Genomic DNA, 15,429 nt, shown 5'->3' with positions numbered 1-15,429 from the left:
ATTCAGATTCACGTTGAACCTCCCGTGTTCTTAAAGGGACAGTACCCGTTTTCTAGGAGACTAATCCTATTTCCGTTTGCAGAGCTTTGAACTAGAATGGACTTCGCACCCTGTTAATTTCCATTTTCTTGGATGACATTCTGTGTGGAATAGACAGTGGCTCCACACAAATCATCTGGCCTTAGTTCTACCATTTGACCTCGGAGGAATCTGTTCATTGTACTCCTTTCATCGCGCATTAACAGGTTCACAGCTGGGAGTAGCCTTCAGGTTGCAGGAATCCTGGTGTGTGGGGAGATCGAATATATATATAGATATACCGGGGAAGCTATTTACAGAGTAGTTAGGATAACTCCTCTTTCCTGTTGTCTTCTTCTTCCTTTCTCCAGTGCTTCCAAACAGAAGATGTCCCTAGTCTTCTAGACCAGACTAGGGGGAACAACCACACCTGCAACACCCTTTGTTGTTTTATCCCTTTCCCCATTTCCCCTGAGCGCAACCTTGCACAGTAGGGTGTCTTCCCTCTGTGGGAGAAGGCGTTTAAGGGAAGTGGGGGTCGCACAGCTACTATCGTTCCTGCTGGGTACCAGACAAAGGTTAGTGGCATTTACATATCTTGTGTCGCCAACCGAATCCTGACATATATCTTTTCATGATTCGTCAGAGGGCCTTTTTATACCTATATCAAACAGATTCCACACCATTACTCTTAGGGCAAACAGCTTAAATACTTGGTCACTTGTACTTGCCTATGAAAAGGATAGTATGACTGCAGAAATGCAGAATAATCCAGGAGGAAATTGAACACACAATTGTGCAGCTAGTGATTTGTTCCAAAGGGACGAGTTACTTACCTTCAGCAACGATGTATCTGGTAGAGACACAGTCTAGCCGCAGATTCCTTAACTTAGAACATCCCAGGCATCAGACAGGATTCGCAAAATTTTCTGCAGCAGCACCTCTGCGCACCGGGGGGGCGGTGCCGCAAGGCTCCGCCCTGAAGCCCTCAATGGACACGACGTCAGCGGAGCCATATAAGCCCCTTCCAGCGCGCTGACGTCAGTTTTCGTCGGAGAAACTTTTCTGCGCCACAACGCGGCGCCACCACAAAAAACTGTCAGAGTATGGGACAGTGTGTGAAAACGATGAAAAAGAAAAAGAAATTGAATGGTGAAGAACAGCACCATAAAGGACAATGCCAGGCACTGTATATGGAAAAATAGTGAAGGGAAAGATCAGAGCACCGCTCTGAGAAGCAACCCCGCAAAAGCGAAGGCTAAACCCTCCCTGGAGGCAGAAGAAGATGTGAAAAAACATCATGGCAGACGACAGAAAGTTTGCTGTGAAGGGCAATAAGTCCTGAACACATGAGCAATGATAATCCACCACAAGTTGGCACCAGAAAGGGACGTGGTAACCCCTGTAAGGGACCTATAGACTGAGGCAGAGCCAATAGACTTCAAACCAATGGACTACAGGGGAGGTAAGAGACCCCAAGGCGATTGAGAAGGGGACATGAGTAGACCCCCACACTGGACGACCAATGGCGTAGGGATGTAAAAGGACACATGAGCATACTGCCCAATCACGAGAATGGGTGTAGTAAAGCAAACAAAACCGAATGAAGAATCCCATCGAGGAGAGAAGTGAAAGATGCCACTCCGCAGAAAGACAAAGCCACCCGGAGGGCAGAGAATGGAGAAAACCCAACCTGAAAGGTCCTCGCAGAATGGAGAGGATGGGCGGGTGTTAAGGAATCTGCGGCCAGACTGTCTCTACCAGATACATCGTTACCGAAGGAAAGTAACTCGTCCATCTGATAGAGACATCTAGCCGCAGATTCCTTAATTTAGAATAGATACCAAAGCCATATCCATAGAGGAGGCAGGTCTGCGACTGAACCCCACCAAGTTCCAGAGAGAACTTATCCGTCAACAAGGTGACGAAACACAGTGGGGACCGCAATGCCAGTGCAGCCAACACCAGACCACGAAGCTCTGAAAAGAGCGGAAAGAAATGAGAGGCAAAGGCACCACAAGCTGTCAAGAACAGTATGAAAACCCCCGTGTGTATACTGGGTTGAGAGAAAGAAAGCACAGAGCCAGAAATGCCAGTGCGGAAGTGAGAGTTCATGGCTTCGTAAAAGAAGATGAACGGAGCCTAGGGTCCGATGGGTCCGATGGATCCGCAGGATCCGATGTGTCGACAGGAAGCAAGACCCAGAGAGAGGACAAAACGGTATGACAGAGGCAGCGCATACTGATCAAGTATGCACAACAGTGAAAAAAACGGCACCGTTGAACCTGCACCAGCTAAGATACGTGGAGCAGCATCGGCAGGATGCCGACCCATGGCCATAAAGTGCCAGCGTTACCAGAAACACAAGACACTCCAGTATGTAGTCACTCCTTCACAAAGACATGTGAGAGGGTGGACGGTAACAAGCAGAAGCACCCAGAACAGGACCAAAGGAAGACTGGTATTCCTGTGGAAGACAGGAATACACATAAGCATACAGTGGGGACGTCAGAACCACAGTAAGTAAAGGGAAATCCCCCTGTAGGGTAGCATGAGCAGCCCAGATGTGAAGGACGCATCACCAGGTAGGCAACCAGTAAAAAGGGGCCTCCGGCAAGCCAGACACACACACAAGAGCTCGCACCATGAGCAGACCGGGGCGAAGACCACGGACACCGTAGCAAGGAACATTGCCTGCGCGACCCCGCTGTGGGAAGAGCACAGAGCAGAGATATATTAAGAAAGATACACATGTAAAAAGGATGTGTTGCATAATACAAGACTAGGGTACGCCATAAGTATCAACAGTAATGTTGAAGCAGAGTCGGACAGGACAATGTCCAGATACGTAAGCAGCGGAGCCACGGTCCCCCGCTAGACAGATGAGGAGATGGAGCAGGACACGAAAGTGGAAACAGTCAGGACCAACGTAATGGCCTAGGGATGTACAGACAAGACCACCCAAGAAAGCGAGTATCCTGAAGAGAACACTTCCCCTGAGAGTGTTACAGCAGGAACCCAGAGCAGAAGCGTGGAAAACACCTGCGCAGAAATAGGAAAAATTCCTGTGTGGGAAGTGCCCAGAAAATGAGGGCACAAGGCAGTATACAGCATAGACGTGCATGGCGAAGACGCCACCGCCTATAGACAAGTCCAGACAGGGTTGAAGTACGGTCACAGCAGAGGCGGAAGAAAGAATGCAGGCACCCCATGATAGTGAACATACCAGGGTGCACACACCCTATGCGCAAACACTGAAGAAGTGTGAGCGCAGCGGTTCTGCCCCAATGCTATACGATGGCAGAGTGTTAGCCGCGGAAGAACTGTGCCGGAACGGAACAGAACAAGGGGCCGCAAGGGACAGTGGCTGGCGAAAAGAAGAGCAGCCAGCATGGACAAATAGGAGCACAGCGAAGCTGAAAAATACCCCTGTGAAGGTCAGGGGAGGCAGAAGCCTCATGGTAGGGAACCTCTACCGATGCTCCGAAGTACTACGAACAACCGTAGACCCAACCCTAACTGAAAGTGCAATAGAGCGACGCCAACCTGTGGGTCGCATAGCAGCCGAAAGAGAGGACAGAGTGATCCACAGAAGAACCTCTGTGAGGAATACTCCACAGGAGTGTACCAAGCCTTCCTTGTAGGAAGGCAGCTACACAATAGCCAGCAAATAACCCATATAGGGTAAGTCGTAACCCCGGCAAGAGGGCTTCCTCTTGAGACAAACTCACAGATAGAGGACTTAAATGAAGGTAGAACCAGCTGATCAGCTGTACTGAACAAAGGCAAACATGGCGGAGTAGCCGCCTAGACCATCAGGGTATAACCTCATGAACCCAGGGTCCAAAACAAACAAGGCAACGCTGCCTATGAAGAAAAAGCAACACAAAGTCATACAACGTATGAAAAAGATAGGCCGCAAGGGCCAGAAAATCACGGGGGACCAGACATGAGGCGGGAGACCGCTGAATCAGCGTGACAGTCAAAAAGGTCCACTCCATTAAATGGCAGATCCCGAAGAGCGTCCCGAACATTGTCGGGAAAACGACTATCGTGCAGCCATGCATGGTGGCGCAAAGGAACCGACCAGGATATTGCCTTACCCACAGAGTCAGTAGTGTCCAGGGCTGATCGAAGGGAAAATTGTGCCATTCCCCGGCCATCAAGAAGAAGGCGATGCAAGTCAGCCTGGGGCCCTTCTGGGAGAGAAGGAAGAAGGAGCTCAACCAAGTCCCAAAGGGCAAAGGAGGCACATGCGAACACGCAAGATGTGTTCAAGGCAAGGATGCCCGAACTGGCTGAGCCAAAAATGTGGCGACCACATGTCTCCAAACACAGAGAATCCCTAGTGGGCGGTAGCAACGGCAGAGCGGAAGAAGGCTGCATAGTGGAAGCCTCCTGGACAAACATACCCTGAGCTCTAGGGTGAAGGGACAAGCAGACAGGATCGTCTGGGGCCGGGCGATGCCGGCGAGCAATGGCCCCATCAACAGGGTCACCAGAGGAGGGCTGTGCCCAGGTACCAAGCAGGATGTCACACAAAGACCCACCAAGGGGCAGTAAAGGCTCCACGTCCACAGGCTCCATGTGGAGGAGATCCAGTAAAGGATCAGAGGGCAGGGAAAGCGCAGGGGACTGCAAGCGAAGAATACCCGCCGACTTGCGAACAGCCCTTGCGAAAGCCGCACTTGCCTCTGCCGCCATTCTGGGGGGCGACAACAAACCATCGGTCGGGGATGGTTGGACGCTAACTCATCCACTAGACAGCAAAGGTGGAGGAGCCTGAGGTTGATCCAAAGGCCATGGACACCGAAACGACCCTGGGCACGGTGAGCCCAGAGGGATCTCATCCTCCTGTAACAGAGGAGCTGTAGGCGCCGGCACCAGCATCGACCGACGCCGCAACAGCGTCGCATTGACGTCGAGAACCTCCAAAGGGGACTTGATCTGGGCGCGGACTGACGGCGACCTGACCTCCACCTGTGGGGAGGAAAAAGGTCGACAGGGCGTCGAACTCGGTGCCGCAGCCGACGTCAGCGCAGGAAGACGCACAGGGCTATGTGGTGACTGAACGGGTGGGCTGGATGGATGAATGGGGTGCCCCTCGGGGCCGTGTCCCGTCGACGTCGTACCGACTCCGGAACTGGAGTCGATGCACTCAGCCGGGCTCCGAGGACGAATCCGCCGGCGAAGACCCGACATTTGTGCCTTCCTCCTCTGTGGGACCCGAAGGCACACCAGGGAGAGGGGGTGCCCGGAAGAAAGACTGTAGAGCCTTTGAATAGGCCTCCATTTGGGTCCTTGTCACTCCGACACCTGGGAAGAGTGGGTATGGGGGAGACGACTGCTGGGCGCTTGTGCCAGGCAAAGACCGAGAGCAGCGGGCCCCAGCGTCACGTTTACGGGAGGATGACCTCCGTGACTTATGCTTTTGCCTACCTATCTCTGAATGAAGTCCGCGGGAACGACCCCGTGAGCGGACACGATCCCCAGAGGGAGATCGGCCGATCCGGGTTGAGATGTGGAAAATAAAAAAACGGATGTCAGCGCGCCGGGCGGGGTTTATATGGCTCCACTGATGTCACGTCCGTGGACGACGTCAGGGCGGAGCCATGCGGCGTGCCCCCCCGGCGCGCAGCGGTGCTGCTGCAGAAAGTTTTCCAGATCCAGTCTGATGCCTGGGGATGTTCTAATTTAAGGAATCTACGGCTAGATGTCTCTATCAGATGCGTATTATAAGCAGGTGAGTGTAAATTACTTTCAAAATGGCTGCCAGGTTAAATGGGAGGTAACATGAAGGGAGATTGAACGCTAGCAGTGCAAAAAACAAACAAACTGCGTTAAATATCTAATTTCTGCTATTGAATTCATTTAAAAAAAACAAAGGTTTGCATAGAATGAAAGCTGGTTCTCCCATTCATGTTTTAAAGGGCAGTTGTAATTCTGCTCTATAATCTGCTTCTCACACAGTCTGTTGGCTCTAGTAGCATTCTGAGATCACAACTCATCTGTATGTTTATTCACTTTCAATAAAAAAAGAAGAGATTTTTGTATTTTCACCACTGGATTATTAGAAGAAAAAAAAGACAATGTGGCCAACTTACACAATAATGCAGCAAGACATGTTTGATGTTCAAAAAGTATGTATGTCATTACCAGAGGAAGTTGGTCAAAGCTTTATCAAGTTGCATCCACTAAAGCTGTTTCCTTATTTAGGAAGTTAAATATCAGTAGGCGGTCTCATGCATTTTTCTATTCATGTAGTGTATAATCTAACATTATTGTGGTATATGTATGTTATGCACAACCTTGTACAACAAGTAGGTGAGAAAAATGTGACAACTTTCACTGCTTTGAAAGGATAATGCTCATAGTTACACCACTAGCACTGACAATAAAGTGTGCTGCAAAAAAAGAAAGATGACATCAACCATGAACTATGGAATCTATTTCACTTTGAAGGACTCCTATAACACCACACGTGCTAGTTAGTATTCAGCTTTGTAGTTGATCTGAATTTTTAATTTGCTCCATAGTTGACAATTCTCTGAAGAACCTTGTCAGAACCCTTTTCAGAGAGCTACGGAGCATGCAGCAGTTACTGGGCCCAACCATGGGGGTTGAGGCCCTTTTCTCCTGTTGCCCCAGGTCCCAACCAACTATTGATCCTGCTCAACTGGGCAAAGTACCCCTTCTGCACTTGCCTCTCACTGTTATATTGGTGAACATGCAGTCTAAGGCTCCCTCGGGGGGAGGTGTGGATACAGATTAGCGAACACAGCGCATAACTCAAAATGCAGCAGCAGCAATAAATCAATGTCTAGCCAAATACTAATTGTATAACCAAAAGAAGTATTTTATTTCTAACTCCACTCATTCAAAAGAAGGCTACGGTATTTGCAGATAACAACACATTTTCTCCTTGAGGTTGGGGGCTCTAGTGTTTCATTAGCAAGTCGATGTCCCACCCCTTTCTTACAATGTGATTGGGATTATTCCTCATTCACTGGTGGCCACATCAAGGGAATGTTCACGAACAGGCCTTATCTCAAGAGTCCACTCTGATTCTTCGAATACAGTCAAAAGTGTCTTAGCACCACAACGCTCTCAGCAGCGAATCCCTTAGGGCACGGTAGGCCTATAAACAAATTTTACCCACTCTGGCAGGGATGAAGAGTGCAGCGTCTTGGAGGGTGCCTGTGACCAGGCACTCTGAACTGCTCCAGTCCTGCTCAAGTGAGATGGCTGCACTTGGACTTGGGGGCAGCATTTATCAATGGCAGGGTTTCTCCTTAGCCTATGCAGTAGTGCTCCAGCAGCAATCCGAGGTGTTTCCGCACTCCTTCTGCAGGGTAAGATTCCACTCTCCCAAAAGAGGTTCCTGATCTCGTTCCCGCTGAGGTGGTGATGCTAACTCTGTGTCCTCATTTGGTCAACGGGGATTGGTCAGTACAGTTCTCGTTGCTCCTGGTGACCTACGGGTTCACTGACTCTGGCCAGATCCACATGGCACAATTATTCCCAGCAACCCCACCTTGCATACAGGGATAGCGCACCACTGCAATGTAGGGATTCAGACCTTACAGCATGGCAGCCCTGACCATAGCGGCCCCTCCTGGCATACGAGATCGCTGCTATGGTATCGCACAGGCTTCGGCCCTGATCTCAAAGCAGTCTTTTCCACAGCAGCTTCTCCTGACTCACAGGGTCTCCAAAATGGTGCCAAATAGGCTTACGCCCTTATCGCACAGCAATCTTTTTACATGGCTTTCTTCACAGAGACTCTCTCCTGGCACACAGGGTTGCAGACCCAGCCTTGCACACAAGTAAGAACCCTATCGGTGCAGCAGCCGTCTCCTAACACTAGGATTCCACTTGACAGGCTCCTCCCATTTGTCCTCGCTTCCTCAAACTCTCTCCGCTTCCTCACAGGGTAAACTGGTCTTGGCAAACAGGCAGGGGGTGGTGCTCTAGGCTCCAGAACAAGCAATCTTGGGTCCCTAAGTGATGTTCCCTCACACATCAGGGAGACTAGCAGGCCTCGGCTCCAAGTCCTAGTCACAGGCCTTTGGAGTAACCAGGTGCTTTCTAAATCCAAATTTCATTCATTCATGCACTCACCATGCATGCACCACGCAGCACTTCATCTTTTATGCACTGCACAAATCACAGTTACACATACACCCAGTACATGCACTCGCCATGTACGCACTGCTCTGTCCCTGTACTGTACCCTTCCCAGCCACACATAAAACAAGTGGAGAGTCCCATCTACTGCACTGCACAGCATTTCACATCTAACTGAAATAGACTAAGGACGAGTTGAGCACAAATATGCATGACACAGATTAAAAAGGGCCAGTTCACTCCTACTGTTCACTCCTACTGTTCACTACACAGTATGCAGCCACCAACGTGTGTGTGTGCTGCTTATCTTCTGGTGAAGGCAGTAAACTTCCACCACTCTGAGGGTTGCACTTTGGTCGCCATTTTCCAGACCAAACAGACTGCAATCCATTTAGTCAGGCCTATGTCATGGCACATACACATGATCAATGTTTCCTTCTGAGAACAAAAATCAACAATAGGGATCCAGACAATGGTACAGCTGGGCACTTAGAGCAGGGGGTATACATTCATTACCATGCAGAAGTCTTTTCCGCACCAACACACCACAATTCCGTACTCCTGAGACTCTATTCACAACAACTCTTATTTAGAAAACAAGTCCCATTTTATAACTTTTGTAATGAAATATATTGACACCAGCAAATGCATCTTCCTAAACCATTTACCTATTTGTAATTTCAATGTCATTATATTTTTTCACTTTATCCAGGCTAAATATGGTAAGTCCTTTGGTTTCTCTTCATAGAAATTATGAGGGGTCATTTCAATATCTGGTGTTTGGACTTCCTCTGTTGTGCTCATAGCATTTTGAAGGCTGTGACCTGCACATGTGACCACCCCAGGGAAGCCTGACCATCAGTTGTACACTGGTGACATAAACCTATGTTTAATCTTGGATTATTCCTCTTTCTGTGCACCACCCCATTCAAACTGATTCTGTTCATGCCCAGTCCCCTCGCCTTTGTAATTTCTTCAATATGCCATTTTATCTCACCAGTGCACGCACAGAATCTCCTATTTTGCATATAGCTACATTGAATCCTAGTTACCATCGCTTCCACATTCCTTCAACTGTCCTGAAAACCATTCTCATTTCCTTTACTCTTTCTAGAAAATTGGTTCTGTCGTAGATCATTGAGGTATTCTGGTTCTTCTAGTGCTCTTACAAGGTCACACATGAAAAAGTCTGATACCAAGTGCTGAACTTTCTTGCCTTCCTCTGGTCACTATCTCTTCTGAATCTGCACCTCATTTACCGCCAATCTCTCTATAGAGTTTCTAACTCAGTTCACTTCCCTGGAACACATTGAATGATGTAGCCAAGTACACCTGTTAGACTTTTATGTTCTCAAAAGATGAAATCATGGTGTCATAGACACTCTGATATCATTGGTTCTAGTTATCCCACAAATCCTTCTCATGTGAGTTTGTCCATTGATTGCAACAGGTACACACATCTACTGATTATAATTCTATGTTTTTTTAATCTCCAGGTGCCTTGTTGTCACAGTAGCACACACTTCTAGTAAAGGAGTGTCAGTGTCATTCCCACCTTTGTTTGCTCTTAATTGGTGGGCTTCCTTGGGCATGCTAGTGAAGAAGTGGGAGATGTATTTGCTACTTGAGTTTGAAATCCCTTAAAAACAGAAGACAAGCAGTGTCTGGCAAAACAGGAACAGTTTGTTTAATTAAACATTACGGCCGGGAGAACAGTTACAGGCACAAGGTCTGAGAACTGCCTCAATTTACAATCAGCCTTTGCATTCTTTTATTCAAAACATGATGTGTTATAAAAGTTTCCAGCATACCAAATATGGTGAGGAATGTTGGTTGCTGCATTTGGAGTCATAAATGAACTGTCTAATGAGTACTACAGGTGGGTCTCGACCTCATGTGGACACAATTTGGCCAATGGATAATGTGTTCAGATGTCTGGCTTGGGGAGCATGCAATCATTGCATTTGCTAGGTCCAGATTAGCTATGTGTCCCTAATTCATGTGGCATCTGACTTTTTATGGTGTTTTAAGAGTGCACATACCCCCCTTAGGCCATGTGTGCTTTATTGGGGGCAATCTCCCTTGAACATTGGAATGTTGTGGCGCCTATCCAAGGGATTGATCAAGATTTTCTTCTCCTAGTGTTTGTGTCCTAGTGTTTGCCTGCCAGCTACGCAGCCTCCCACCTGTGTCCTATCTATCAGTAATACCGGCCTAGCTCTCAGGGCCTGTTTGACTACATATACGCGGGTCGAGGTTGGTGTGGAGTTCACAACAGATGATTCTGTTAATATAGCCTTATAGCCCGCCGTAGCGGGCTATACCGGCTGTTAAAGGCCCGCTGCAGCGTTAAAGGCCCGAGCCGAAGGCGAGGGACTTTAACAACAGCAGCGGGACTTTAAAAGCCGGTATAGCCCTGCTACGAAGGGCTATAAGGCTATTAGAACATTCTGCCACTAGAGGGCAGAATGTTCTAACAAAACGAAGCCTTCAGTGAGCGCGAGGGGATTCAAATCCCCTCCGGCTCCTTGAAGTCTTTGTTCACAGCCAGAGCTGTGAACAAAGACACATTGGAATGTTGGCGCTCCGGGCTTATACCAGCCATTATAAGCCCGGAGCACTCCATTGTTTTCAATGGAGCTGCCAACATTCCGATGTTCTAATACAGCCTTATAGCCCACCGTAGCGGGCTATACCAGCTATTAAAGGCCCGCTGCAACGTTAAAGGCACGAGCTGAAGGCGAGGGACTTTAACAAGGCAACGGGACTTTAATAGCCGGTATAGCCCTGCTACGAAGGGCATTAAGGCTATTAGAACATTCTGCCACTAGAGGGCAGAATGTTTTAACAAATTAAACAAAGGCTTCAGGGAGCACGAGGGGACTGAAATCTCCTCTGGCTCCCTGAAGCCTTTGTTCACAGCCACAAAGAAGCATTGGAATGTTGGAGCTCCAGGCTTATACCAGCTATTAGAACATTGGAATGTTGGCAGCTCCATTGAAAACAATGGAGTGCTCCGGGCTTATAATGGCTGGTATAAGCCCGGAGCGCCAACATTCCAATGTGTCTTTGTTCACAGCTCTGGCTGTGAACAAAGACTTCAGGGAGCCGGAGGGGATTTGAATCCCCTCGTGCTCACTGAAGGCTTCGTTTTGTTAGAACATTCTACCCTCTAGTGGCAGAATGTTCTAATAGCCTTATAGCCCTTCGTAGCAGGGCTATACCGGCTTTTAAAGTCCCGCTGCTGTTGTTAAAGTCCCTCGCCTTCGGCACGGGCCTTTAACGCTGCAGCGGGCCTTTAACAGCCGGTATAGCCCGCTACGGCGGGCTATAAGGCTATACTATAAACCCGGAGCACTCCATTGTTTTCAATGGAGCTTCCAGCATTCCAATGTTCTAACAAGGATGAGATTTCATTTTCATCGATGAATGCATCGATTTTCATATTAACATGGTACTTGCATAACAGGCTGTTAAACAATGAAGTTCTTTGCCAATAACCCTTTGATTGTGGAACTGCTTGCAGATCAGAAAAGAGCAGGAAATCTCTGAAGAGCTCTACTGTGGTTTCAAGCCTGCATGCTAATGAAAAATACAGGAGCTGAAATGTGTAATCAGCACAATAATAGCAATGTCGTGGAGAGAAAGGAAGCCATTTTGAAATAACTACGATCCAAATGGGATACGAAGGAAAAATAGGCGACTAAATCAATGCTTTACTGCAGGTCCACACCTGAAAGAACTTTGGGCCCGATTCACAGAACTAATCTGAGACAAAATCCTAAACCTACTACTTTTGGTATTCACAGAATGCACTTACTACTTTTGGTTAAACTTACTACTTTTGGTATTCACAGAAGGCATTTAGTAGTAGTAAAGTTAGTTTACCTCTACTAAATGCCTTCTGTGAATACCAAAAGTAGTAAGTTTAACCAAAAGTAGTAAGTTTAACCAAAAGTAGTAAGTGCATTCTGCGAATACCAAAAGTAGTAAGTTTAGGATTTTGTCTCACATTAGTTCGGTGAATTGGCTGCTAATTTGTTTGAGGAGTTGCCTTTTTGCCTGTCTTAAACCTGTTAATGTTTAATTATAAAGCCTGTGTGGGATTAATTCTTACTTTCTTCATGATGGAATCGATGTAATTCTGAAATCAATTCACTAGTTAAAAATGTTTTTAAAAGGGGGGGCGTGGCTTGGCACCCGAGGGATATGGCGGTGAACGAGTGAGGCTCCGCGACTCACCGTGAGGGCGTCGTAATGCGAGACACTTTCCCCTGTCCTGAAGGCTTGAGCAGATGTTGGAAGATGCCAGGAGCGTAATGCAGCGCTCGATAAACTTCTTCTGAGGGAAGTAACAAGTTTAATGCCGCAGTGAGTGTTCAACGGTTCCGTTTTCATTACGGCCGCCATTTTGTATTACTCGCGCGATTGCGCGCTTCTTCACAAGGAACCTGCAATCAAGTCCCCCTTGCCTGTTCTGTGTCATCGCGCCCTCAATGACTCTCAACTGCCATTTATACCCCTTTTTTTGGTGCAAGCATGGCGCTGGGTGCTGGGTCTCACTGAAGTAACCCATTCTTAGCACTCCCATGGCAACACTATTGGCAGCCATTTTAGAGCATGCCTCACCCTCATATTTTTATTCTTTTTTCTTTTTTATTTAGTTCATTGCATAATGTTACTGCGAGGCACAACAGCTGCCTACTTCATTTTCTGCTCATCCCGGATGTGAAATTTCTCATTTGCTGTCTTTAATCCTTCTAAGCTGGGATTTACTGAGCGTTTGTTGCATTTCCATGCCTGACTTTCATATAAACACCGATGAGGAAAGTTTTATAGTGGCCTTTTTAGGCTCACCATTAGACTATCATCGTGTACTTTTTTGCCTCTCGCACTAAGATCCTAGAAGGGATAATCTGCTGTTTTATGACTAACTTCCTAAATAAAAAGAGACTTTTGTGTTTCTTACTTTACAGTTCTCCTTTATACAATTACATTGTGTCTCTCTTTTGTGACATTTTCTTTTTGTGTGGCCCTCACTGCTCAACGTCATATTATCACTTAATTCACGCCAAGAAGAGTGCGCGTTGTGAGATTTATGGGCAGAACAAAGGCGCCATACCATTCATCTTCCAAACCAAAGCACATTTTTGTGAAAAATTCGAGGATTTTTTTCCGAATTTTCCAATTTAGAAGACTCTTTAACGTCATCTTCTCAAACCTTGGATGCAACAATGGAGCCCTCTCAAGTTGCTTTGGGGAAATCCAATACTAAGCGATTGAAAAAGGACCCTCCTTCGACTCCCAAATCGGCGTCACCAGTGTCTATGGAGTTATTCCTGGAGGAAATAAGAGCTCTTCGTCCCTTTATGGAAGACACTAATACTAAATTGCAAGTTTTAACAGACAACTGGTCTCAACTTGAAACTAGGGTCTCTTCAGTCGAGCAAAGTGTTACCTCTTTTAAAGAATCTTGTGTTAAGGTCTCCCATCTTCAATCTCAAGTTTCGATGCTCCAAAAACAGGTTGAGGATTTGGAAAATCGGAATAGGAGGAATAATCTACGCATTTATGGTTTGGAAGAAGGACTTGAGGGGTCCGACTCCCTCACTTTCTTTAAATCATTTCTTCCAAAACTCCTTCACATGCCAGAGGGTACAACACTAAACATTTAACGAGCGCACTGGCTAGGCCGTGTACCTTCTCAAGGCTCGCCTTCACAAAGACCAAGAGGAGTTATCTTGTATTTTTTAGAATACACAGATTTGTTGGAGGTATTGGCGGCGGTTAAATCTTTTCCAAAGATTACTTGGTCAGGCTCCTCCATGTTTTTTGCTCAGGACTATGCCTCAGCTACCGCCAACCGCCGTAAAGCCTTTCTAAATATGAGAGCTGATCTTCGCTCTTTAGGAGCCAGATATGGTCTTTTTCACTCTTGCTTTTTCAAGGTTACATATAATAACAGAACAACTACTTATGAAGACCCACTGCGTCTGCAAAGTTTCATAAACTCGTGCAAACCTTCTGCCATGGAGTCCTCTGGCTCTTCCTCATCGGTTAATCTTTGAAACTTGTTTGTAGCTTGATGATGTTTTATTTCTCTCTAAATTGTTGATTGTATTTTTGCTTTCCTCACTATTATTTTTAATGGTTTGAAAATTGAGTCTTTTAAGTTTGTATAGCTCTTATCGTACAGTATTCCCAGTTTGATTTTATACAATTGTTCCTTTAGATTACTACTATTTCTGCTGTTGTTCGTCCCAGTTCTCCTTTATCCTAATGTTTTTTTTATCATTATCTTCGCTTCCACAGGTTCCTTATCCTTGTTCGTGATGTCTCCCTGGTCCATTCGCTCAGCTGACCTTGGATGTGTCGTCTATTCCATGTGGTTCCACCCTTGTCTACTTGTTTTCTCCTTATGTAGGTATGTAATTCTACTACATTTTTATTCTACTTCTCTCTTTGGTTTTCTTTCTTCTTTTTCTTCTAACAAATCCTTCTTTTCACTTTATGGGTGTCGTTGGTGTCTCTTCTTCATATGATATTTTTCTTCTTTTTATTGTCTACTTTCTGTTTGAATTTTTAATTATTTCTGTCAGCTTCCAGCATCTCCTGTTAACAATATTTATTTCTTTTTATTTACTCTCACATCTCCTTTATTCATTCCACAACCTCTATTATGTTTCCTCTTACTTTATTGAATTCCTTTACCAAACATCTCCTCGCCCCTTACTATTTTTGATATCTTCTTTTTTCTTCTCTCCAGTCATGGTTATTAATGGTAAGGTATTCTTTTCCTTAGGTACTTCACCTATTTGTTCAATTATTATGCACTCTCGTTGGTTATTTTTATCAACTTTTATTCTTTCTAATCTGTTATGCCGCTAAGATTGGTATCATGGAATGTGAGAGGGCTAAATTCCCCCATTAAAAGACAAAAGGTTCTATCCCATCTGGCCAAGTTAAATGCAGATATAGTGTTCTTGCAAGAGACTCATCTCATTGACACTGAAGCCTTAAAATTAAAAAAAGGTTGGGTAGGAGATGTATTTTATTCAAATGGTGATGGGAAACGTAATGGAGTCATGATACTATGTCGTAAATCTCTCCCCTTTAAATTCATTTCGCAAGAATCTGACGCAGATGGCCGCTGGTTTAATGTTAAGTTGCAGTTGAAGGATGTTCCAGTCTCTTTTTTAAATGTTTATGCCCCCACTGCTGGAGACTCTTCTTTTTGGCTCTCAGTAGCTAAGAAGATAACTTTACACATGGACGATAACTTCA

The 15,429-nt window shown here is 46.2% G+C and overlaps 1 protein-coding gene and 1 long non-coding RNA gene across 3 annotated transcripts in view; one reads left to right on the top strand and one right to left on the bottom strand.

The window, feature by feature from the left end:
- Nucleotides 1-14,562, top strand: part of LOC146811004 (uncharacterized) — a 49,860-nt gene extending 35,298 nt beyond the window's left edge. Inside the window, exon 3 of the long non-coding RNA XR_014966667.1 lies at nucleotides 14,458-14,562. This is a non-coding gene — a long non-coding RNA (uncharacterized LOC146811004). The remainder of the gene's footprint in view (nucleotides 1-14,457) is intronic.
- The window catches only part of PDLIM4 (PDZ and LIM domain 4), a 598,403-nt gene that overhangs the window by 58,449 nt on the left and 524,525 nt on the right, over nucleotides 1-15,429 (bottom strand). The window lies entirely within an intron of this gene.

Source organism: Triturus cristatus, chromosome 7 (assembly GCF_964204655.1).
Source record: "Triturus cristatus chromosome 7, aTriCri1.1, whole genome shotgun sequence".
NCBI lineage: Eukaryota > Metazoa > Chordata > Amphibia > Caudata > Salamandridae > Triturus > Triturus cristatus.
Note: the sequence above shows the minus strand (reverse complement) of the source record. Positions and strands in the feature narration are given on the sequence as shown.